General features: G+C 45.0%; 1 protein-coding gene, 1 long non-coding RNA gene and 1 pseudogene across 2 annotated transcripts in view; 1 reads left to right on the top strand and 2 right to left on the bottom strand.

Moving 5' to 3' along the window:
- LOC147211491 (uncharacterized) overlaps positions 1-23501 on the top strand; it is a 59649-nt gene that overhangs the window by 6100 nt on the left and 30048 nt on the right. The window lies entirely within an intron of this gene.
- Positions 8392-17773, bottom strand: LOC147211492 (uncharacterized). The gene is made up of 2 exons (XR_015102695.1): positions 17065-17773; positions 8392-9785 (listed from the first exon to the last, which is right to left on the bottom strand). It is a non-coding gene; the product is annotated as an uncharacterized LOC147211492 (long non-coding RNA).
- LOC147211493 (uncharacterized) lies at positions 13528-15084 on the bottom strand (annotated as a pseudogene).

Raw genomic sequence — 23501 nt, 5'->3', positions numbered from 1 at the left:
GAGGATAGCATCTTTTAGCCTGATGGTTTTCAAGTATGCTAGGAACCTTGCCTCCCAGATGTGATAGCGGGCCTCGTCTCCGTCAAATCGCGCCGGTAATCCTCTCCCATGGAGCGCCGCTGTGTCTGGAACCCACCTGGGCCCATAACCTGTTGAACCTTCTGCTGCGGAAGTCTCTCGCTGGTCATGTGTAGGCATCATTGCTGGTGACTACACTCGGTTCGAGGCACAAGACTGGAGACGTTTCTTATTTTTCTGTGTGGTCGCTACCACTGAGTCGCTGAACACCCGGCGTGCCTCAGTGCACCGTCACTGCCATAAGCGAACTGCAGGGAAGCTCCACCCCCTTTATTTATATACACCCCATAACACGGTATCCCTCCACACAAAATAGTACCAAACATTAATAATGCCAGTGGCATACATCGTCACTCAACAGAAACACATTGAATGATACAATATGAATGCATGGATGTAAATGATATTGTCAAGGGTCAATGTCATCTTTATTGTCAAATATGCTTTATGTATGACATGCAGCATAGATGAAATTTCTTCCTCTCAATCCTCAGTGCATATATGCATGCAAACATGCTGTGCATTAAACACACACAGCTAAGAAAGGATAGCAGCTACACTGTATAAAAAAGACATGTAATCTGAACAGTATAGACAATATAAACAATATAAACAGCATAAACAACAACATAAACAATGGCGCTTGTGGCTATTGTGGGTAGAATGAGGTAGTGCATTGTATACACTTCATCATCAAATCAGTCTGTTCAGTCTGTCAAGTGGGTTGGCTGGAGGGATTTTGAAGGTCCAGCAGGTGGCAGTGGTCAGCGACACAGTATCAGCACAGTATCAACACAGTGTGTCATTGTGTCGACACGCCTCATGGACCCATCACTAATATATATATATATATATATATATATATATGAATATATTGGTTATATATATATATATATATATATATATATATATATATTGCGATTGGCTGGCAACCAATTCGGGGTGTCCCCCGCCTACTGCCCGAAGACAGTTGGGATAGGCTCCAGCACCCCCCGCGACCCTAATGAGGATGAAGCGGTTCGGAAGATGAATGAATGAATGAATGAATATATATATATATATATATATATAAAACCAATATATTCATATATATATATATGTGTGGGGCGGCCCGGTAGTCCAGTGGTTGGCACGTCGACTTCACAGTGCAGAGGTACCGGGTTCAATTCCAGCTCCGGCCTCCCTGTGTGGAGTTTGCATGTTCTCCCCGGGCCTGCGTGGGTTTTCTCCAGGTGCTCCGGTTTCCTCCCACATTCCAAAAACATGCGTGGCAGGCTGATTGAACACACTAAATTGTCCCTAGGTGTGAGTGTGAGCGCGCATGGTTGTTCGTCTCTGTGTGCCCTGCGATTGGCTGGTAACCGGTTCAGGGTGTCCCCCGCCTACTGCCCGAAGACGGCTGGGATAGGCTCCAGCACCCCCGCAACCCTAGTGAGGATTCAGCGGTTCGGAAAATGGATGGATGGATATATATACTGTATATATATATACATATAGGGCGGCCCGGTAGTCCAGTGGTTAGCACGTCGGCTTCGCAGTGCAGAGGTACCGGGTTCGATTCCAGCTCCGGCCTCCCTTCTCCGGGTGCTCCGGTTTCCTCCCACATTCCAAAAACATGCATGGCAGGCTGATTGGACGCTCTAAATTGTCCCTAGGTGTGAGTGTGGGCGTGGATGGTTGTTCGTCTCTGTGTGCCCTGCGATTGGCTGGCAACTGATTCAGGGTGTCCCCCGCCTACTGCCCGGAGACGGCTGGGATAGGCTCCAGCACCCCCCGCGACCCTAGTGAGGATCAAGCGGTTCGGAAAATGGATGGATGGATATATATATACACACTGAATATAAATAACAGAAATGAAACTCTGAAGCTGCCTGTTTTGAACTGTGATTAGGGGTCAACAGTAGTAAGCATATCATACCACCACAATCACCACGAAATGGCAGACATTTCTTTGTTGCGCCAGGGCGTACTTAAACAGTCTGGCTGGACGCTGGTAGGCTGAAAGCGGTCACGTGATTTTCGAGGAGCTATCTTGCAGCTCTTTGCTCACCGTCGCTGGCGTGGAATTCAATGTCTTTTCGTGACTATTTCATCATTTGTTGAACAAATATTGCGAAAATGGCATTAAATGCTATATATTTTCACGTGACTACATGAGAAGCAAAACATGGGTCGAGAATTGTCTCGCCAAGATGGTTGGAAACCAAGTGACAACTTCTATTTGTGTGCTGTCTGTTTATTCTCCCTTATTCTTTCTGATGGAACAATAAATAAAGATCAAAAGGCAAGGCAAAGGTGTTACAGTAGTTTAGCCATGACGTATTTTGTTCGATTGTACCTCGGACACCACAAAACGCCCTCGTGAGATGCTTTGCTTTGTTTGTCCACCTATCAAGGACACGACTATAATTTAAGCCATTTTATAAAGGGTGTGTTGTGAGTATTCCAGGCTCAATGTTCGTTTGAGCATATAAATCTGGTCGAAGGACTGGCGCGTCAAAACCCGCCCCCCTTGCAATAGGTGAATTTCTGCAAAGCAGAGGTTGACTTTTTAAAAAAATCATGTTCATTATTATTGTTATCAGAAGCAGCAGTTGTAGTATATATTTGTATTATGTTATATTTTATTATTTAATGAGGGATTTATGCCTCTATTAAGCCACTACGAACCAATTCCAAATGGTTCCCAGATCTGCTGATGATTGGATACATTCATTCATCTGTGTTTTTATTCAAGAAAACGTGCCAAAAATCATGAGGTACAACCTCTAAAGGTGAAGTTCTGGTCACTCAAAAGAGTGAATCTGTAATAACCGAACCGCAAAGTAGGGAGGGCAACACTCTATATTTAGTTGCCGCACAACACAATGTTAAAGCGTCTGACAATGGAAGAACAAGCAATTGGACAGGATCAACGGCCACAGTCAAGAAGAGGAAGAGGAGTGAGGTTGAGTTGCGAAGGAGTTGGAAGGCAAAACAGAGGATGAAGCTGATGAGGCCGTGGACAAATGTACATTCCTGATGAGATAACGAGTCACTAGAAGACCATGTTCTAAATCATAGGCTTTCTGTACTGGTAGACTGCACTGTAATTCCTGAAGAACAATGTGTATAGTTTTCCTGAATGAGAGAGTCTTACTTTGGCATTCATACTTCTTTTTGGTTTAGTTTTTTTCTGTGCTATACAGTGCTGTCTTTTTCCTTTTTGTATCGCAATGAGATGGTCTGTCAATGAAGTCAAGTACAAACAGTGAAAGCGTAAATGTGAATCTCATCCAGTCTTTTGCAGTCCATCTACCACATGCACTCAGGTGTAACTTACAATTTAAAAGAATTGTTTCCAAAACCTGAGCACCAGTTTACATCAGAACGTCATTCCAAAGTGTATTTTTACAACATGAATAAGCAAATTTGAAAATCTCACCCATAGGCCACAACACGACCCGCTGGTCATTCTGATGGCACCGTGTTCATGAGAACGAAGGCTTTTGCAGAGGATTCATGGTGTTTTTCCATTTCTATTTATTGTTTTGAGAATTGCATTTAGTATTTGCAAATACCAAAGATGATTGAAGAAATGTACCAAAGTGTCTGATAAAAGCTTGATGAAAATATTGCCTCACGTTCACACTCTGGCAAACTACGTTCTGTAGCGTGGCTGCCAGTGTGCGCCTACGGTTCTCCAACCACCACCAAACTTCCACACCCAGCCGTACACCAGTGTGAGTGACACTGGAGGCAAGGTGGGTGAAATGTCTTACCCAAAGACTCAACGACACATGACTCAGACAGAGAGGGATTAAAAAAAAAACAGCCGACCCTCCACTGACTGAATGACTTGCTGGACCTCCTGAGCCATGGCAGCGTCAATCATATCTCTTGGGTAGCAACTTCCTAATTTCATTGAGCTATTTTTTATTTCCATTTTTTGGGGTGTGTGGGCGGGACATGAAGGAAGGGTTTTGTCAAACTACCAAAATATGACACTATAACAAGTGTTCTATAACAAATGTGTTCTTTTATATCGATAACAAAGGGTTGTGTCTTAAATACACACTGTGTCTAACAGCCAACTGTATTTCTTGTAAAGAAGCAAAGCTAAATTGCTGAAAAACAGAGGGGCGACCGGTGAGCCAGTGGTTAGTGTGTTGACCCTACAGTGCAGAGGTACCAGGTTCAATTCCAGCTCGGGCCTCCCTGTATGGAGTTTGCATGTTCTCCCCGGGCCTGCATGGGTTTTCTCCGGGTACTCCGGTTTCCTCCCACATTCCAAAAACATGCATGGCAGGCTGATTGAACACTCTAAATTGTCCCTAGTGTCACGTTGCGAGGTGGTGGTGGACCCCAAAAAAGAAGGGAGGAGGGAGGAGCAGGGTGAACTTGAAGAAGTGTATTGAAACAGAGAAAACTAAATCCAAAACAAACATAGTCCAAAGTAGCAAACAAAAATCACAACTGTAGCTAAAACAGAACCGTGACCAAAACATGACCGAAACAAACCTGACAGCAGCAGACAAACGGCAACAAACAAATATGACAGCAGCCATGAGCAAACAATGACCCGACAATGAGTGGTCAGGCTGGGAGTCCTTTTAAAGCCACTAATTACCTAACGACCAACAGGTGTGCAGCTGCAGGGGAAAACCCCACAGTGCCACCTGTTGGTCACAAACCAAAACATGACACCTAGGTGTGAGCGTGAATGGTTGTTCATATGTGTGTGCCCTGCGATTAGCTGGCAACCGGTTCAGGGTGTCCCCCGCCTACTGCCCGAAGACAGCTGGGATAGGTTCCAGCACCCTTTGCGACCCTTGTGAGGATAAGCGGATCAGAAAATAGATGGATGGATAGATGGATGATTCTACAGACCCCAAAAGTCGAAATCAACAGTCAGAACTCTATTGTGAAAACCAACAAACAATAATACTGACACAAATATTTTGTACTACTAATATATGAATATACTTTTAACCTTATAGGCCACACCTCCTGGTTGACAAACAGCGTAGCGTACTGTATTCATTTCAGGTTCCGGTTCTGTGTTGTGAGTAGATTTTCTCTTTACTCACTACACACTCTCTCTCTTTGAGTGTTCAATCAGCCTGCCATGCATGTTTTCGGAATGTGGGAAGAGACCGGAGTACCGGGAGAAAACCCACACAGGCTTGGGGAGAACATGCAAACTCCACACAGGAAGGGCGCAGCCGGGATCGAACCCACAACCTCTGCAGTGTGAGGTTGACGCGCTAACCACTGGTCCAACTGAAATCAATTGGCAAATTCCTATAACTGGCAATGAGTCCCTTCAGCCACATCCCTTTAACCACTCTTCCTTGTAGAATTATTTTAACAGGAGAGGGTTTTTGGGCATGAATGACCCTTTAAAGGTTATGCCACAGCATTTCAATTGGATTCAAGTCTAGAGTTTGACTAGCCCACTCCTAAACCTTGTTTCTTTTATTTATTTATTTATTTTGGTTTGTTTGGTCTTTTAACCCATTCAGAAATTGATTTGCTGGTATGTTTTGGATCATTTCCTGCAGCCAAACTCACGTGCACTTCAAGAGCACAATTCATGGTTCCATTAATCACAGCAAGTGGTCCAGGTCCTGGAGAAGTCTGGCATGCTCACACCATCATACCACCACCACCATGTTTGACTGTTGGCATGAATTATTCTCCTGCAAATTATGTTCTTTTTCTAAAATGCTGTGTTATAAGGAACACAGCTTCCAAAAGGTTTAATTTTTGTCTCGCCAGAGAATAGAATATCCTTTCCAAAAGTTTTCGGAATCAGTCAGATGTTATGACCTGTTGAGTCGTCGCTGTGCTCTTGGGGTAATTTTTGAAGGCCAGATGTTGACTGCTGTTCCTTGTTTTCTCCATTTGAGGATTATGGATCTCACCGTGGTTTGCTGGAGACTGAAAACTTTGGAAATGCCATTGTAACCCTTTTTGGACTAATAAATGTCACATTACTTTATTTGTCATCTGTTCTTGATTTTCTTTTTGGTATTTTGTTGAAGCTTTTGGGGATATTTTGGCAGACAAGTTTTATTCAAGTGATTTCCTGATTGAACAGGTCTGTAATCAAGCTTTGGTGTGGTCGGTGAAAATGAACTCAGATTACCCAAAAATGTGATTAACTCATGATTTAACGAGGAGGGCATGGACTTCTTCCACAAAGGGCCAGGAAGCTTTGAATAGTTTTTTACCCTCCCTCTTTAATAAATAAAAACACAATTTATAAACTATATTTTGTTTACTTGGATGATCTTTGTCTGATATTCAAATTTGTTTGATGATCTTTGAAAATTTAAGGGAGAATACTATGCCAAAAAAGAATTTGTGAAATGGAAGAGTCGTTTTTCATAGCGCTTTGTTTATAGTATGTTCATCAGTCGTGAAGAATGATTGCCATGTTTATACTGTGGGTATAGCTCTGTGTTCATTGAGCATGATATGCAGGATTTCAAGCGTTTATTTGCATGTTTGCTGTCGTGGTTCACATCAATGCTTAATTCATGTTTAGCTTGATGTTTTTTTGTTTTTGTATAAACCCACATGACTGGCATCATTCAATGTTTGCTTCACGTGCTTAATGCATGTTTGAAGTGTATGTCACAGATCTTTAAACTAGCCCCATGGCAATACTGTTTATTATTGTGACATATTTGTGCCTGTATCTTGTTGTATGTTTTCGTACTTTCGTACGCAATGAAAAGCTGGTTTGGTGAGTCATTGTGACACTTTGTCAGAGATTTTCTCGGACAAAGTTAAAGAAATGACTCGGCACACAGGAAAATTGTCTTCAATATCGGCGGAAGCGGATCTCTGAGAGCGAACGACGGTTAGTTGCTCCGCGATCACACTCGAGCTCCCTTCCCGCCAATTCAGACTTTTATTGTAACATACAAGGAAAACACTGCCCCCGATATTTGCAGACCGCACCCACGGGCCGGCCCCTCGGTAGTGATTGGTTACCAGTACATTGGCGCCTTTTCTGTCTGGTCTACATTGAATTAACATGTTGCAGACTTAGCGGATGGCCAATGTCGCCTGGGCGCGACGGGTGTTCTCAACTTGTCTTTTGTTGTTCAACCGCTGTTCCCGAATTATTCATTCCCCTTTTCTGACCGAGTTTCGCCCTCTCCCCCGTGATCGCCCACCTACATTGACGTGCTAATTGTGGACTTCAACAGCCCTCCGGCCAGGTAGCCGGCGCCTTTATGCAAAGGCATTTGGGGGGTGCTGGATACGCACCCAAACGTTTCGATGTGCCCAAATTAAAATGAAACTTTAAACATGATACAATTTTGCTCATAGATTCCTCTAACACACTTTGACATTGATACTTGATGTCTTTGACAACACAGTACAAAACCGGGAAATGTAACTTCTATTCATACCAAACAATACCTCACCATAAATTAATGAAATAATGTTGTGTCCAAAAAAGGAGAAAAGAGGGTGACTCATCCTCCTCCTCCTTTTCCTCCTCCACGTTGACAACATAATCACTCGCTTATGCAATGTTTTTATTCAGCATTTCTTCCCCATCACATGCATGATGTTCTTCCTGCTGTTATCCACTGCAAGTTCATCAACATATTGGTTCACTTCAGACATCAAGGGATGAACCTAATTTAAGCCATTTTGATTAGGATTTGGATGAAGGAGTTATATTGCCACTGCCCGCTTGTTCATCATCTTCCATGAACTAGGACATCGTCTGCTCACCAAATAACATTGGAACATGACAAACCACCATGAAATATGTGTAACAAAACAGAGAGAAAGACTTCCTCTCTGACTACATGCCTGACTGGGAGGTGAGTCTCTTCACATAAAGATGAAGAGGACTTCATTCAATTATTTTAATGTCATCATCAACTTTCACCATATAGAACTGAGCAGCCAGGATGGACCTGCGTGATAAGTTACACTTTCTGTTCTGTAGTTGTCATCAGACTTTTCTTCTCTGCCAACACTGGTTACCTTCTGGTGGTGACGTCACATAAATATAATGAGATGCTACAGTGAGATGAGGTGAGATGTGTTCTTTTAGTAAACTGGATCTCAATCTGACGTTCGACCTTTGAATCTGAGTTTGGCCTTCCTGTGTGGAGTTTACGTGTTCTTCCCATGCTTACTTGGCTTATCTCTTGTTGGAGGATGATCAAACAGGGGGAAGTGTGTTGTTGTCGACACGGCGGGATCCCTTGACCGTTCTCCACTTCCCCAGGTCCTCCGCGTGTTCGTTTGATTCGGGCTGAGTTGATGTGCAAAAGTCAGAGGCTGGAAATGGAGAAGTTCTTGCAAGATGTTTTACTGAACGTTCAGGGCACAACACGAATCGATTCGGGCTCCTGTGAGTCTCAGATTTCATCAGGAAGCCCCGAGCAACTACAGTCACACGTACATATAGGCATAGTATGTTAATTATATTAATTTAGGGGCGGGCAGTCCTTCCCCTTATGTAAAAATCGGAAACAAAGAAAGTCAAGCAAAGTTCGATTTTGGCATTTTGACAAAGTACAGACCATATCTGTTGGTCCACAAATCTTGAGATTAGGGTTCCTCTTCGAAGGCACTTGACAGCCTTCAGGGACTTTCCCAAGGTGGGAGACGCAAAAGAAAACACTTGGGGGGCTGTTAATCACTCAAGGGGAAATAGGAGCCCAGCTTCACACTACATTCTTTGTTTTAAGTAGCGGATGTTCAGGACAGAGACCTAATAGTCAAGGTCGACCTGTCTATGATACAAAGTTTTAAGCTAAACATATAACATAGGTGATATCTTCAATCCCTCTCTCGGACTCGAAAGAGTCCGAAAACTTGTTTGAAAAAGCTTTCCCTCTCTCGGACTCGTAAGAGTCCGAAACCCTTAAATGCATCTGAAAACATTATGTAAAGGTGATGTTTCAACAGCAAATACATTGGTGAGATAAATTCAAAACGATATGAAATGTGATAATAATAACGTAAACGTCAAAAACACTAATGTGTAATTCCAGCATGCAAAAATGGCGGTGATCATGAAAACATTGTGCATGCGTCAAATTCAAAAGTTATTTGGTTGTTTCCTATCATATGCAAGCAGATGCCCTCTCTGGTGGAGGCTGAGGAGGAGAGTCTTCCTCCGTATCCCACGGTGGTATAAGTGATAGCTTCGGGAGTGGGGCAGCGTTCGTTCGACGAGAGGGGAGTTTCTCGCCTGGTGGATGCGAGTTGCACAAGCAACAAACCGATCAAATACTTGGCGATCATCGTCGGTGGATACTTTGAGTGTGATGACAATTTTAGGGCAGACCACTTGAATTCAGGGTGAGTCGCTGGGAATGCTGTGTGTGGTTTTTTTTTTTTTTTTTTCAAGATGTGAGCTCAGCTGCTGTTGGATTGCAGTTTTCCTGGGTGGAAGTTGCTCCTGCGTTGTCTGTTGCCGGGTTCAATTTGGAGTCGTCTGGCTCTGTCCGGGATTCGTCGAGCGTTGTTTCGAAGTCGTCAGGCGTTGTAGTCGTCCCAGGCTGGTCTCCCTGGCTGTTGATGTGATGGAAGCTGATCCCTGTGGGGCCTCGAGCTGGTCTGGTAGACGTCAAGTGGAACCACGTGTCTCCCTTTCCTTGCAGGCGAACCGCAGATGAAGTCCTCTCCGTCACCTTGTATGGACCCGTCCACCTGGGTTCCGACCACTTCCTTTTCAGAACCTTTAACCACACAAGTTCACAAACATTCATTAGCGGTGGAGCATCGGCCTGTTTTTCGGTCAGGCTGGAGAACGTAAAGGTCAGCTGTCGCAGCCCAGGCGGTCCCTCCACCTGCGATTCCTCCAGTGGAGCTGTTGGTGCCGGAAACGGTCTGTTGGTATGACATTCAAATGGTGTCCACCCTTTGGCTGAATTTAGTGACATCCTTACATTCATTAAGGCAATTGGGAGAGCCTGTACCCAATTTAGCTTAGACGATGCTAATGCTTTTGCTAATTTTTCTTTGATGTTCCTGTTCATTCTTTCAACTTGACCTTGGGACTGTGGGTGGTACACTGAACCAAAAGAGTGTTTTAAACCCAGGGCCCTCTCTACTTCTTGTAGATGTTTGTTTTTGAAATGAGTTCCGTTATCGGACCTGATTTTCTTTGGGAACCCATGAGTCGGAATGTAATGATTGATCAAGTGTTTAGCCACAACGTTCGCTGTTTCCGTTTTGCATGGATAGGCTTCTGGCCATCCTGAAAAAGAATCCACAATTACCAACAAATACCTGTATCCTGACACTGGTTTGATCATGTCAGTGAAATCCATCGAAACCACTTGACCAGGAGCAGTCACGTCCGGATCGTGAGTGCCCTGTGGTGGCTTCGTCGTAGGCATGCTGTTGTACCTGCTACAAACACTACAGTCCTGTAGTTCACTTTTTACAATCGTTCTCATGAAAGGGTGCCACCAGGTGTGGAGTCGTCTCAGTGTTTCATCCACGCCTACATGGCACACTCCATGGGCTTCACTTATCAACTGTTTCAACTGTTTTTGTGGTGGGATGCATCTCCCATCCTTTTTCCATATTCCATTATCACTCTTTGCACCCCCTTTCGACTTCCACACACTCTTTTCTTCTGGACTGGCTTGCTCTTGCCACAACTTGACCGTATCCTCATTCACCTCTTCCCTATCGGTTAATTCATTCTCACTGATCATTAGTTGCAATGTGGGAAGATGATAGCCTGCTGCCTCTTTCGCCGCCTTATCAGCCGAATTATTTCCTTTTGCTACAAAGTCTGAGCGTTTGGAATGTCCTTTGCATTTAATGATGGCCACTGCTTTGGGCAGCATTAAGGCATCTCGCAATGCTAGAATGTCTTGATGATGCTTAATTGGCGTTCCTACAGCAGTCACAAAATCATTTCGTTGCCACTCAGCCAGAGCCGTGTGTATTACCACGTGCACATATGCTGAGTCAGTGTAAATGTTGGCAGTTTTTCCCTGGGCTAGCATTAAAGCTGTTTGAACCGCAATCAGTTCAGCTCTCTGTGCTGATTGGGGACCTGTTAGTCTTTTTGCTACTACCGTCGTGAAGTCGTCATCCGTCATTCGTGTCACAGCGAATCCTGACTGGAGTCCTTTTTCTCCTTTGAAGCAACAGCCATCTGTAAACAGTATCATGTCTGGATTATTCAATGGTGTCTCATACAGTTCTTCTCTGAGCGTGTTTTCGTCCACTATCCGCTGTGTGCAGCAGTGTGGTTTTCCTTCCATCATTCCTTCCGCCATGTTGACGCCTTTGTGCGTAAACAAGATGTGGGGTTGGGTTAGTATTGTCTCGATTTTTCTTTGTCTCCCTCCTGTCATGGTGAATGCCTGGCTTGTGACGTATTGTACAATGCTGTGTGATGTGCGGATAGTAAGTGGATGATGTAAAACTATGTGCGATGTTTTCTGAACGAGCCGAGCAAGAGCTGAGGCAAAAGCCGCACATAAAGGATGTCGTTGTTCATATATGTCAAGTGGAGTGGATGCATACAAGCAAGTGTATCGTTCACCAACTCCCCCTTTCTGAAAAAGCACAGCAGACACACTGCTTGATTTTTCAGACACATCAAGAAAGAACATTTTGGTGTAGTCTGGAATGGCCAACGAGGCCGCAGAGGAAAGAAACTGTTTCAAGCTGATAAACGATTGGTCTGCATCAGAAGTCCAGGTAAGAGAGTGAGTTAAGTTTTGCATGCCTTGGTCATTAACCATGGCGCGCAAAGGACGTGTGAGTTCAATGAAGTCTGGAACATGGTGTCGAGAATAATTACAAAGTCCCAGGAAGGCAAGCATTTGCTTGACATTGGTGGGTTTGGGATGGTGCAAGATGTCATCCTTGTGTGAAGGTGACATGCCTGTCCCGTGTCTCGAAATGAGCCGCCCAAGGAATGAAACTCGAGGGCGTGCGATCTGAAGTTTGCTCTTCGAGCACTTCAAGCCAATCGTTGCCAAGTGAGCAAGCAGAGATCGTGTGGCTTCAACACACACAGTTTCAGAAGGAGCAGCCAGCAGAATGTCATCAACATATTGGATCAATAGTACTCCGGCTGGGAGAATTAGTGGCGCCAAAAGTTGCTTCAAATAGGCATTGAACAGGCCTGGAGAGAGAACAAAGCCTTGTGGCAGTCGGTTGTACGAATAGCACTCACCATTCCATGTGAATGCGAAATACTCCATCATGGAGTCATCAAGCGGGATGCAAAAGAAAGCATTCGCCAAGTCTATACAAGTGAAATGAGTGTGGGATGGTGCAAGTTGAGATAAGGTAGAATGCGGGTTGGGAACAGGCAAGGTAGGTGTCAAGACAGCAGCATTGATGGCGCGTAGATCGTGAACCATGCGGTATTTTCCGGTATTCTTTTTCTCTACGGGTAGGATGGGAGTGTTATATCGCGAACGCGGAATTTTGCATAGAACACCCGCTTCCAGCAACCCATTTATTGTGTCTGTTATACCGAGACGCCCTGATTCTTTAGTTGGATACTGTGGAATATAAATCGGCTGGGGTTTTATTTGAAAAATGACTGGAGTGACGTTGCATCGTCCCACGTCTGTTGAGTCGGTGGCCCACAAGTGCTGTGGAAGTTGTTCGAGCATGGATGCAGCGAGATCACTATCGGTCATTTCTCTGCCATGATGCCTGTCCAAAAGATTATGTTCAAGAACTGAAAAGGGATAAAATGCATCAGATTGGATCCAGTAGGCATCGAGAGATTTGGAATACAACAAGTTTTCGTGTATTGTTTCATACCAATCAGTCGCCGTTGTACACTCCCTCACGAATGGACCAAGATCCTTGGCTGTGTGTTGTGGAGAAACCATCAGCGAGACATGTGGATGGCAGGGTGGCATATACGGGTCGGACGGATCTGCCATCATGTACCATTTTTGTTGTTCGTCTGTTAGAGAAACCGAAAAGGCTACTCCTGGCTTTCCTACAAACAAATCGCCCATGTTCAATTGCCACGTGTTTCCCTCAACTTCCTTAAATGCTTCACTGTACACTTCATCACTTTTTCTGTCATAGTAGAGTGTGCAATGCATGCAGTCCGACACCATGTCATAAGTGCGAAGGCTGCGAACCCAAGGCGACCATTTCGTCCAGAAACTCTCCGCCTTCCTCCAATCAGTTGAATCTGTGTCCACTCTCGCCCAGTAGATGTCAGCTGTGGCACAGGCAATTGCAGGTGAGGTAACTTGTCCCTCGAATAGCTGTAATAGTTGAGCGTCCGTGTAGACAGATTGAGTAGAGCAGTGGCAGGAGTTCCCATCAGGGAACTCCAAAGTGAGTCCATCAGGGCTGCATTTTATGATCGGGGCCGTCTTGATGAGGAGATCACGACCCAACAGGTTCACTGGACAATTTGGTGCAAAGACAAAAGAGTGCATCAACGTTTGTGAGTAACATTGAGTGCGGACAGGGGTAGTCATGTGCAGGGTGGTTTCCTCTCCCTTGAATCCAACTAATGAGATGCCGCCGGTAGTAAGGGAACTTTCTGGTGGTAAGGTCATGACGGTGGAATGTCGCGCTCCAGTGTCGACCATGAAAGGTAGAGAAGTTCCTCCTACCGTCAAGTTGATCATCGGTTCCTGCAGACCGCGGCTAGTGGATCCAGGGCCCCATCATTGCGAATATTGACCGGCAGTCGGTGGCAGGTATTGTTGGTTTGGTGGTTGAGGAGGGCCAGGTTGCAGAGGTGGCATGACAGTCTGTTGTGGTGGCTCATTATAGGATTGTTGGTTGTAGTCTCCCCTGCCACGTGACTGTGCGTAGCCTCCTCTGTCGTAGCTCCTTTGTTGTCCTCTGCCTCTGCCCCCCCCATCTTTGTCCTTGTGGTCTGGCTCGGCAGTCACGTGCCCAGTGGTCCATTTTGCCACAGTTAAAACATTGTCCTTGGTCACCAGGGGGCGCTCTCCGACCCTTGAATGGTCCCGACTGATACATCATGCACTCAGAAAAGACAGAAGGTGATGAGGTGTTAGCAGCTGGTGGAGTCACGGGCTCCTCCTTTTTCTGCAAGCTTTGGAGCTGCATAATAGTAAATTGGGATTCAACGTTCTTTCGCTTTTCATTTTTTGTTTCGTTATCTTTACTATGTCTCCGTAGATGGTGCTTCAGGTGAGACAGCCAGCGAGCGTGGTCAGCGCCAGGGAGATCAGGGTTTGATTCCATGGACTGGACTACGGATTTGGGAACCCCTTTTAGCACAGCCGCCCGAAATACTTGGGAATAAAGAGAGGAGTCAGTGGGTTGATGACCTGTTTTTAGCACAAAATCGACTTGAGCGCGATCAATAAATACTGCTGCATCCTCATCTGACTTTGGAGCAAACATCAAGTCAGAGATAACGACCTCGGGTATGGGGAACAAAGCATCTAATGCTGTCAGTATTTTCATAAACTGTGTGCTAGTAAGTGCGATGTTGTCCATAATGTCTGTAAGTCCCGATTGTTTCAAAAGAGTCTCTAACTGAGACAGCGGGCACGATTGCGTCATCAATGCTCTTACGTCACCTGCTGTGAGAATTTGACCTGTCGTGGCGCGCTGGACGGCTTTCAGCCAGCTCTCTCCACCATTCTGCATGGGAGGAAGTTTCTGCAACATCAGACTGAGGTCAGAGGGGGTGAATGGTTTATAATACATTGCTTGACATCCCGACACAGGGTCCACCTTGGATATCATGGGAGCTTGGAAAGCAATCCCTCCCATAGAACGAGTGTACATGCCTTGCGGGCTCTGTGAAGCATCTGCATGTACTGAGGTGTCGATTTCAGTGTGTCGCGATGTACTCAGTGGTGAGTCTGGATGTGTATCTTTAAGGCTCTGTAACTCGCTTTTCATGTCAGTCATCTCCTTCTGCAGCTGGGACATGTATAGGTGTGTATTCACAGTCGCCATATCCTTCCGTCGTTCCCCCTCCTCTATCTCCTTCTGTCTCTCTTCAAAAATAACATCTCGAGCCTCACGGCTGCGTCTCATCTCTTCCTCTTCTTGTCTGTGTGCTTTCTCCTCTGCGTCTTTTAAGAGTGCGAGTAGCTCGTCACTAACATTCCTCGGCACTTCCTGATGTCTTGTCAACAAACTTTTAAATTTTATAGCTCTGTCTAGCAATTGTCGCGGCTCACGCCTGTATTTCATTAGTTCGTCAAATTCTTTTTGTATCATGTCGATTGAAGCAGTGACTCCTGCAGCCAGCGAGTCCGCAGCTGTCTGTCTGGTCGGATCAGAAGGTGGTCGACCCGCAGCGCCAACTCCATCCCAGTCCACTTGTAGGCTGCCTCCATAAACTGACAAGATAGGACAAACTGGTACAGATGTATCTTTAAGCATTTGTTTTACGTTTGCGTAAGGTGAGTCGGTGAAAGGGTTAATAGGCACACTTTGTCGCCCCACGGCAGACTCACAATAGGATGGCGGCGCAGAGGGCAGCTGCTTGACTCCCACACTTTCTGTCTGAGATTCTTTTCTTGACTGTTTTACAGCATAGCCCATTGCCAACAGTCTGGCATTTTTTGTCCATTTTTCAACTTTCTTTAGACTTCCTCTCACCTTCCTGCCTCTCGGAGACAACTTGTTTGTTCTTTTCACATCTTCCTCCAATTTTTCCTTTTTATTCAAACATGCTTTTTCTACTTCTTTCATCAGAGTCACCAAGCACGCAGCCGAAGACATCGGCGGGAACCAGCCCTTGTCACAACATTCTCTCACCCACTCTCTCAGTTCATCCCTTTTTTCTTCCCTACTTTTCTCTGGCAAAGCGCCCACACACACACTACATGCACTTCTCACTTGATCACTCAGCAGCACACTACGGCCATGGTTTGGAATAACACGGGTATCGAACCACTCCAACTCCCTATCGAATTCCCCATCCATCTTTATACTTTAACAACACAAAACAAATTACAAACAAGGACACGACACACAGATTACAAACTAAGACACGACACACAGATTACAAACTCCTCTTCTCCCCTCCTCTTTTTATTTTATTAGCGGCCTTATTTATTTATTTAACGTCACACAAATTGAGGTCAATTCTTTCCCTATCAATCTCGCCCTACCTTATGCTGTAAATTGAAATGTGTGACTCCCTTTATTCTTTTTCCCGGGAACCCCTTTTATTCGCGAACTGCAGTATTTAATATCCGTGAACTTCGTTGTCCACAAACTTCTGACTCACGAACCTCTTTATTCGCGAACCTCTGTATTCGCGAACCTCTTTATTCGCGAACCTCTTTATTCGCGAACCTCTTTATTCGCGAACCTCTTTACAAGTGAATTCTCCTGTATTCTCTTTATGATCTTATTAAATTTGAGGAATTCCTGTTTCTAAAATTCTTGACAGAACGAAACAACCCCGCCTAAAATAAGATCAGTCTTAAAATCAACTCGTCTTCCTCGAGGAATTCTAGTCTCTAGGATTCTTAACAGAACGAGACAACCTCCCTGAAGACGAGTTTTTCCTTTCCCTTTTTCCTTATTCTCTTGTACTTCACTTGTATTTGTCTTAAAATCAACTCGTCTTCCTCGAGGAATTCTAGTCTCTAGGATTCTTAACAGAACGAGACAACCTCCCTGAAGACGAGTTTTTTTTTCCTTTCCCTTTTTCCTTATTCACTTGTATTTCTCTTATTCTCTTATTCTCTTGTACTTCTCTTCTTTACCGGTTATTTTAGGCCTTTGGTTTAAGCCGCAAAACGAGGAATTATTACTCCTATAACTCGATAATTCAAGCGGAGTACACCCAGTAATACGTTTAAACCGGTTTAAACCGTAAAACGAGGAATTATTATTTCTAGAACTCAGAATTAGAGCGAAATACACCTAGTAATACGTTTAAACTGGGTTTCTCAATTACCAGCCCCAAACTAATTTGGTCTCAAATCAAACGTGAATCATCACATCATATCAGTCAACAGGGCAGAAAATCAATCGAGAGGATAAATGTCCCCTTACCTTATCAATTATGGCGCGCCGAAATTCTGCCTGTTGACCGACAATCAGCTCGAATCACGTCGGGGTCACCAATTGTTGGAGGATGATCAAACAGGGGGAAGTGTGTTGTTGTCGACACGGCGGGATCCCTTGACCGTTCTCCACTTCCCCAGGTCCTCCGCGTGTTCGTTTGATTCGGGCTGAGTTGATGTGCAAAAGTCAGAGGCTGGAAATGGAGAAGTTCTTGCAAGATGTTTTACTGAACGTTCAGGGCACAACACGAATCGATTCGGGCTCCTGTGAGTCTCAGATTTCATCAGGAAGCCCCGAGCAACTACAGTCACACGTACATATAGGCATAGTATGTTAATTATATTAATTTAGGGGCGGGCAGTCCTTCCCCTTATGTAAAAATCGGAAACAAAGAAAGTCAAGCAAAGTTCGATTTTGGCATTTTGACAAAGTACAGACCATATCTGTTGGTCCACAAATCTTGAGATTAGGGTTCCTCTTCGAAGGCACTTGACAGCCTTCAGGGACTTTCCCAAGGTGGGAGACGCAAAAGAAAACACTTGGGGGGCTGTTAATCACTCAAGGGGAAATAGGAGCCCAGCTTCACACTACATTCTTTGTTTTAAGTAGCGGATGTTCAGGACAGAGACCTAATAGTCAAGGTCGACCTGTCTATGATACAAAGTTTTAAGCTAAACATATAACATAGGTGATATCTTCACTCTCCACGTACTCGAACTTCCACACATATCAAGACAAAAGTTAGTTGTCCACAGGTGTCAATGTGCCAATCTATATATTGCCACCAGATGGCAACCAGTCCAGGGTGTACTCTGCCTCGCTGCAGTTAGCTCAATAGGCTCCGGCTTGCCTGCAATCCCAATGAGGACAAACAAGAGATAGATGCCTGCATTGGCTGGCAATCATTTCAGGGCGTACCTCGCCGACTGCACAATGACAGCTGGGATAGGCTCCAGAGCACACCCGTGACCCTCGTGAGGATAAACTGCTCGGATGATGGATGGATGGATGGATGGATGGATGGATAGAAACTAGATGCATGGATATGCAATATACAGAAGTGTGCTTATATAATGAAAAAATGGCAAATGAGAGGGCAGTATATTTGAGAGCAAAGTGGAAACAAATGAGTGAAAGCCAAAGCGAGGATGTAGCGACACTTGAATCAATTACCATGATTCAAGTGTTACCATCAACATGCATCGCCGCATGACTGTGCTCGTGTGTGCCTGAGGCATTGCATAGTGAGCATAAAGAGGCAGGCGGGGTGAACAAGTGCTGCTGACCTACATCCCGTCTCATCTTTTTTGTGTGTTGACTGCAGTTGTCTCTGTGGAAACAGAAGCATCGCAGAGACTTATGAAACAAAATGTGGCTGTGAAAGTGTTGCCAGCCCCAATTTTTCATATTTGTAAATGTGTTGAATCTGTTAAATCAGATATTTATACACGTTACATATTCCTGAACAAAATGTCAATTGAGCCTTTCATGAAATCTATCATTCGTCTAATTACCGGCACCAGATCCAAGGGTAATCTGGACCGGCAGCTAGGATTACACAGGCTAAGAAGCACTGCCTAACCTCTGTGGATCAATAGAAAGAGAAGACAAAGTTGACATGTTTCTACTGCGTGAACTCGTTTAATCTCAAAGGTTACAGTCCAGTCACTTAATTTCAACGTTGCTGACTCAATAAAACAAAATACAGTGTCATTCAAGTACTATATTTTTATGAACATACGATGCACCATATTAAAAGGCGTAATGTCAGTTACAGGTGCTATTTTGTATTTAACACGGCGCATTGTATTATTGGATGCTCGCATGGTAAAATGCACGCTAGCTTAAAAAATCTGCTAGAGTAACGTGTTTAAAAAGGCAGTGGGAACAAAACTGAGTTTTGTTTTACTTTATTGCAGTATTTAAAAAGCCACTCATATTATTTTTTGGATCAATCCTCATCCACAAACCCATCCAAGTTCTCATTTTCTGTATCTGAACAACAGCTGGGCAAGTTGTTCATCAAACACGCCAGGTTCTCTCTCAGCATGGTCAGAGTCAGTCTTGTTGCCACGCGGCACCTCTGAAATGATGCTATCTTTTGCGAAAGCTTGAACAACACTGCAAGCAGACCTGTTAGCCCAAGCGTCGCCAATCCATTCACAAATTGTGGCGTAACTCACCCGGCGCTGCCTCCCAGTCTTCTTAAAGTTATGTTCGCCATCTGTCATCTATCGCTCCCACACCCCTTGCAACTTCACTTTGAACGTTCTGTTTACGCCGGTGGTTCTCAATTATTTTCTGTCATGCCCCCCCAAGGAAGAGGAAAACATCTCACCCCCCCCCCCCGCACGACTATAAATAGTATCATTTGTCGATAAAATTGTTATAAGTACACCTTTGCGTAACACTGTATCCTTATTAACGTATAAGAGAATAAAAAAAAAAAATATGGACCAAGTGTATGGACCAACTTACAACAAAGAATAGCTTTAGTAACTGGAACAGAAAAGATTTGAAGTGCATCTGAAATTCAAAAATAACATTAAATCCTTAATTTAACAATAAATATTTTTTGACTGACCATGTCAAAGCATACGATACTGAAAAATAAAATTACATAAAACAATAACTAATAATTCAAACGAATGACCAACAATATCTCAGGAGCACAATATTAAAAAAACTTTAACCAGCAAAACAAAAATATATAAAAGAATTTGTGCTTTTTTTTTTTTTTTTAAATCAAAGATGATGTCTGGATTGATGGCGACAATGAGCACGTTTTGCAATGCACAGCTTTTCGAAGCGAGGTTTAAAGCAGGACACAGCAACTCTCGGCTCCTGCTCAATGTGTAGCCGGGACCTGTATTTTAGTTTACTGAAGTAGCAGTCACAAAGCGGCATGATTGTTGGCAATATTCGGCACGTTTTCGCTGAAAAAAACTCATGCAGCTTATCAGCGTGATTGGGGTGTAATGTCTTAAAGTGATGCCTTCATTTATTTGGCTTCATGCTGTCCGCTACCAACATTTTTAGACACAGTAAGCACATCAATCTTTCCTCGTCTGCCACTGCAGTCACATTGAAGCCAAGCGCTACATACGCCTCGTCATATTTCTTCCCTGAGAATGCTCCCTGCGCAAACTCTGCCAATGAGAGCGCCACTGCCCCCTAACACAGTGGAGGTGCAACTGCACGTTATTTTAGGACAGTAAAAAAATAAAAAAGCATGTTCCCCGAGGTCAAACGCGCCCCCCTTGACGGAGCCTCGCGCCCCCCCAGGCGGTTGGCATTCCTTCGTCAAGCCTCCCGGAATGATGGCAAGTTTTCTGCACTTGTTTTTTTTTTTTTTTTCACAGCGGCTGTGAGATGGGCTCGCATGGAGTTACAGATCAATAGGGTCAGTGAGATGTGGGGGAAGAAGATAAAAAACAGCCGGTCTCTTGACGAACACGTCACTCTCTCATTTTCTTCTTGTCCATGAAGCCCTTTTGATTGGCCTTAACGGTGACTCTGGCTGGAAACTGCCCTTTACCATGGCAACCAAGCACAACAGTAGAAGCCGATTTCTCGTGCTCCATTGAACGGATTGTTACCATGCTAGTCCCCATCTTCTCAATGGTGTGGTTCACCGGGATGTGAAAAGTGAGCGCCACCTCGTCCATGTTGATGGTGTGGTTGGACTTTGGACACTCCTACTGCAATCTTTTTTGCATATTGGACTCAAAAAAAGAAAACCAAATGTGTCTGGAGCTGCAACAAATTAAAAGCCTGAGAAAGAAGGCAACACATGCTGTATGTATCTATGTGAGCTACATTGGCCTACTATCAAAATGACTACGTTGGCTTGACGAACAAACAGGCTATTCGCAACACAACCTGCGAAAGTGTACGCTCAATGGCAGGGTTCTAACAGCAGAGCAGACCCACCAAGACTGGAAACTGAAAGGTACTGGAAAAGCATATGGGAAAAGGAGGTTGCATATAACAGCAGTGCACAATGGCTGGTGACCCTGAGAGAGGAGCACAGCAACCTCCCTGAACAGAACCCAGTTACCATAACAGTGGCAGACATACAGGAAAGAGTCTCAGATATGAAGAACTGGACAGCACCAGGCCTGGACATGGTCCACACCTACTGGCTAAAGAAACTCACAGCACTCCATGAGCGCCTAGCAGCACAAATGAACGCGCTGCTGAGGGATGGGACTCACCCAGGATGGCTAACGATCCTGATCATCTGGCAAACGATCTTGATCATGAAGGATCCCTCAAAGGGTGCAGTCCCATCCAACTATCGGCCAATAACCTGTCTCTCCACAATATGGAAGCTTATGTCAGGCATCATTGCGGCTAAGATAAGTGGACACGTGGATCAATACATGAGCGAAGCACAGAAGGGCATTGGTAGAGATACTGTGCCCTATGTGTTGTGTTGTGTTATTTTGACTTCAAAATGGCGCCGCGAGAGTGGCTGCCTTTTCAGCAGCTCCTATATTTTGTTGTTCTACTTCTTCCTTTCATAACTTTGCTGCTGTGAATTGGCAATTTCTCCATTGCGAGACTAATAAAGGTTTTCTTATCTTTTCTTATCTTATACCAGAGGAGCCAAACATCAGCTCCTGGTTGACAGAACAGTCGCACAAGACTGCAGGTCCCGACATAACAACCTGAGCACAGCCTGAATTGATTACAAGAAAGCCTATGACTCGATGCCACATACATGGATCACTGAATGCTTGGAGTTGTATAAGGTGAACAGGACCCTAAGAGCCTTCGTTGCAAACTCGATGAGGATGTGGAAAATCACACTTGAAGCCAATGGCAAGCCACTTACCCAACTGTCCATCAAATGTGGCATATACCAAGGTGATGCACTCTCCCCACTGCTGTTCTGCATAGGACTGAACTGCCTAAGCCAAGTAATTGCCAAGACAGGCTATGGATACCGCCTCAGAAATGGAGCTACAATCAGTCACCTCCTCTACATGGATGACATAAAGCTGTATGCTAAGAGCGAAAGGGACATAGACTCCCTGATCCACACAACCAGGATCTACAGCAGCGACATCGGGATGTCATTCGGGCTTGAGAAATGTCGGATGGTGACTACGAGAGGCAAGGTAGTCCACACTGAAGGGATCTGACTCCCTGAAGGAACAATAGCAGACATTGAGGACAGCTACAAGTACCTCGGTATACCACAAGCCAATGGCAACCTCGAACTGACAACAAGGAAAGCGGCTACGGCCAAATACCTCCAGCGAGTCAGGCAAGTCCTAAGAAGCCAGCTCAATGGCAAGAATAAAACCCGGGCAACAAACAGCTATGCCCTGCCAGTGATCAGATACCCTGCAGGAATAATAAGGTGGCCAAAGGAAGAGATTCAGACCACAGACGTTAAGACCCGAAAGCTCCTAACCATGCATGGAGGGTTCCATCCCAAATCCAGCACCCTGAGACTGTACGCAAGCCGAAAGGAAGGAGGCCGGGGACTAGTGAGTGTGAGAGCCACTGTCCAGGATGAAACATCCAAGCTCCATGAATACATCAAGGAGAAGGCTCCAATGGATGACGTACTCAGAGAATGGCTCAGACAATGGGGAACAGAGGATGAGGTGCTGGAAGAGGGACCATCATGGGAGGACAAGCCCCTACACGGGATGTACTACCAGACCATAACGGAAGTGGCTGATATCAAGAAGTCCTATCAGAGAGAGGGCTGGCCTGAAGGACAGCACAGAGGCAATCATCCTGGCTGCTCAGGAGCAGGCCCTGAGCACCAGAGCCATTGAGGCCCAGATATACCACACCAGACAAGACCCAAGGTGTAGGTTGTGCAAAGAAGCACCTGAGACGATCCAACACATAACTGCAGGGTGTAAGATGCTGGCAGGGAAAGCCTACATGGAACGCCATAACCAGGTGGCTGGCATAGTCTACCGAAACATCTGTGCGGAGTATGGACTGGAAACCCCAAGGTCAAAATGGGAAACACCTCCGAAAGTGGTGGAGAATGACAGAGCGAAGATCCTGTGGGACTTCCAGATCCAGACTGACAAGATGGTAATGGCGAACCAACCAGATATCGTGATCGTAGATAAAGGGCAGAGGAAAGCCGTTGTTGTGGATGTAGCGGTTCCAAGTGATGGAAACATCAGAAAGAAGGAACACGAGAAACTTGATAAATAATAAATCAATAAAAAAATATCAAGGGCTCAGAGAAGAGCTGGAGAGAGCCTGAAATGTAAAGGTGACAGTAGTGCCTGTGGTGATCGGAGCACTCGGGGCAGTGACCCCCAAACTAGATGAGTGGTTGCAACAGATCCCGGGAACTACATCGGACGGATTTCTGCTTGGCTCTCGACGAAGGCGGATGCTTTTCTGCTCAGCTCCTGTCCTTCCCCACCCTCCCCTTGCTC

Source organism: Hippocampus guttulatus, chromosome 1 (assembly GCF_054856545.1).
Source record: "Hippocampus guttulatus isolate MCC_2025c chromosome 1, RoL_Hgut_1.0, whole genome shotgun sequence".
Classification (NCBI taxonomy): Eukaryota; Metazoa; Chordata; class Actinopteri; order Syngnathiformes; family Syngnathidae; genus Hippocampus; species Hippocampus guttulatus.
The sequence above is the reverse complement of the archived record's forward strand: the minus strand, read 5'-3'. Positions and strand labels throughout refer to the sequence as shown.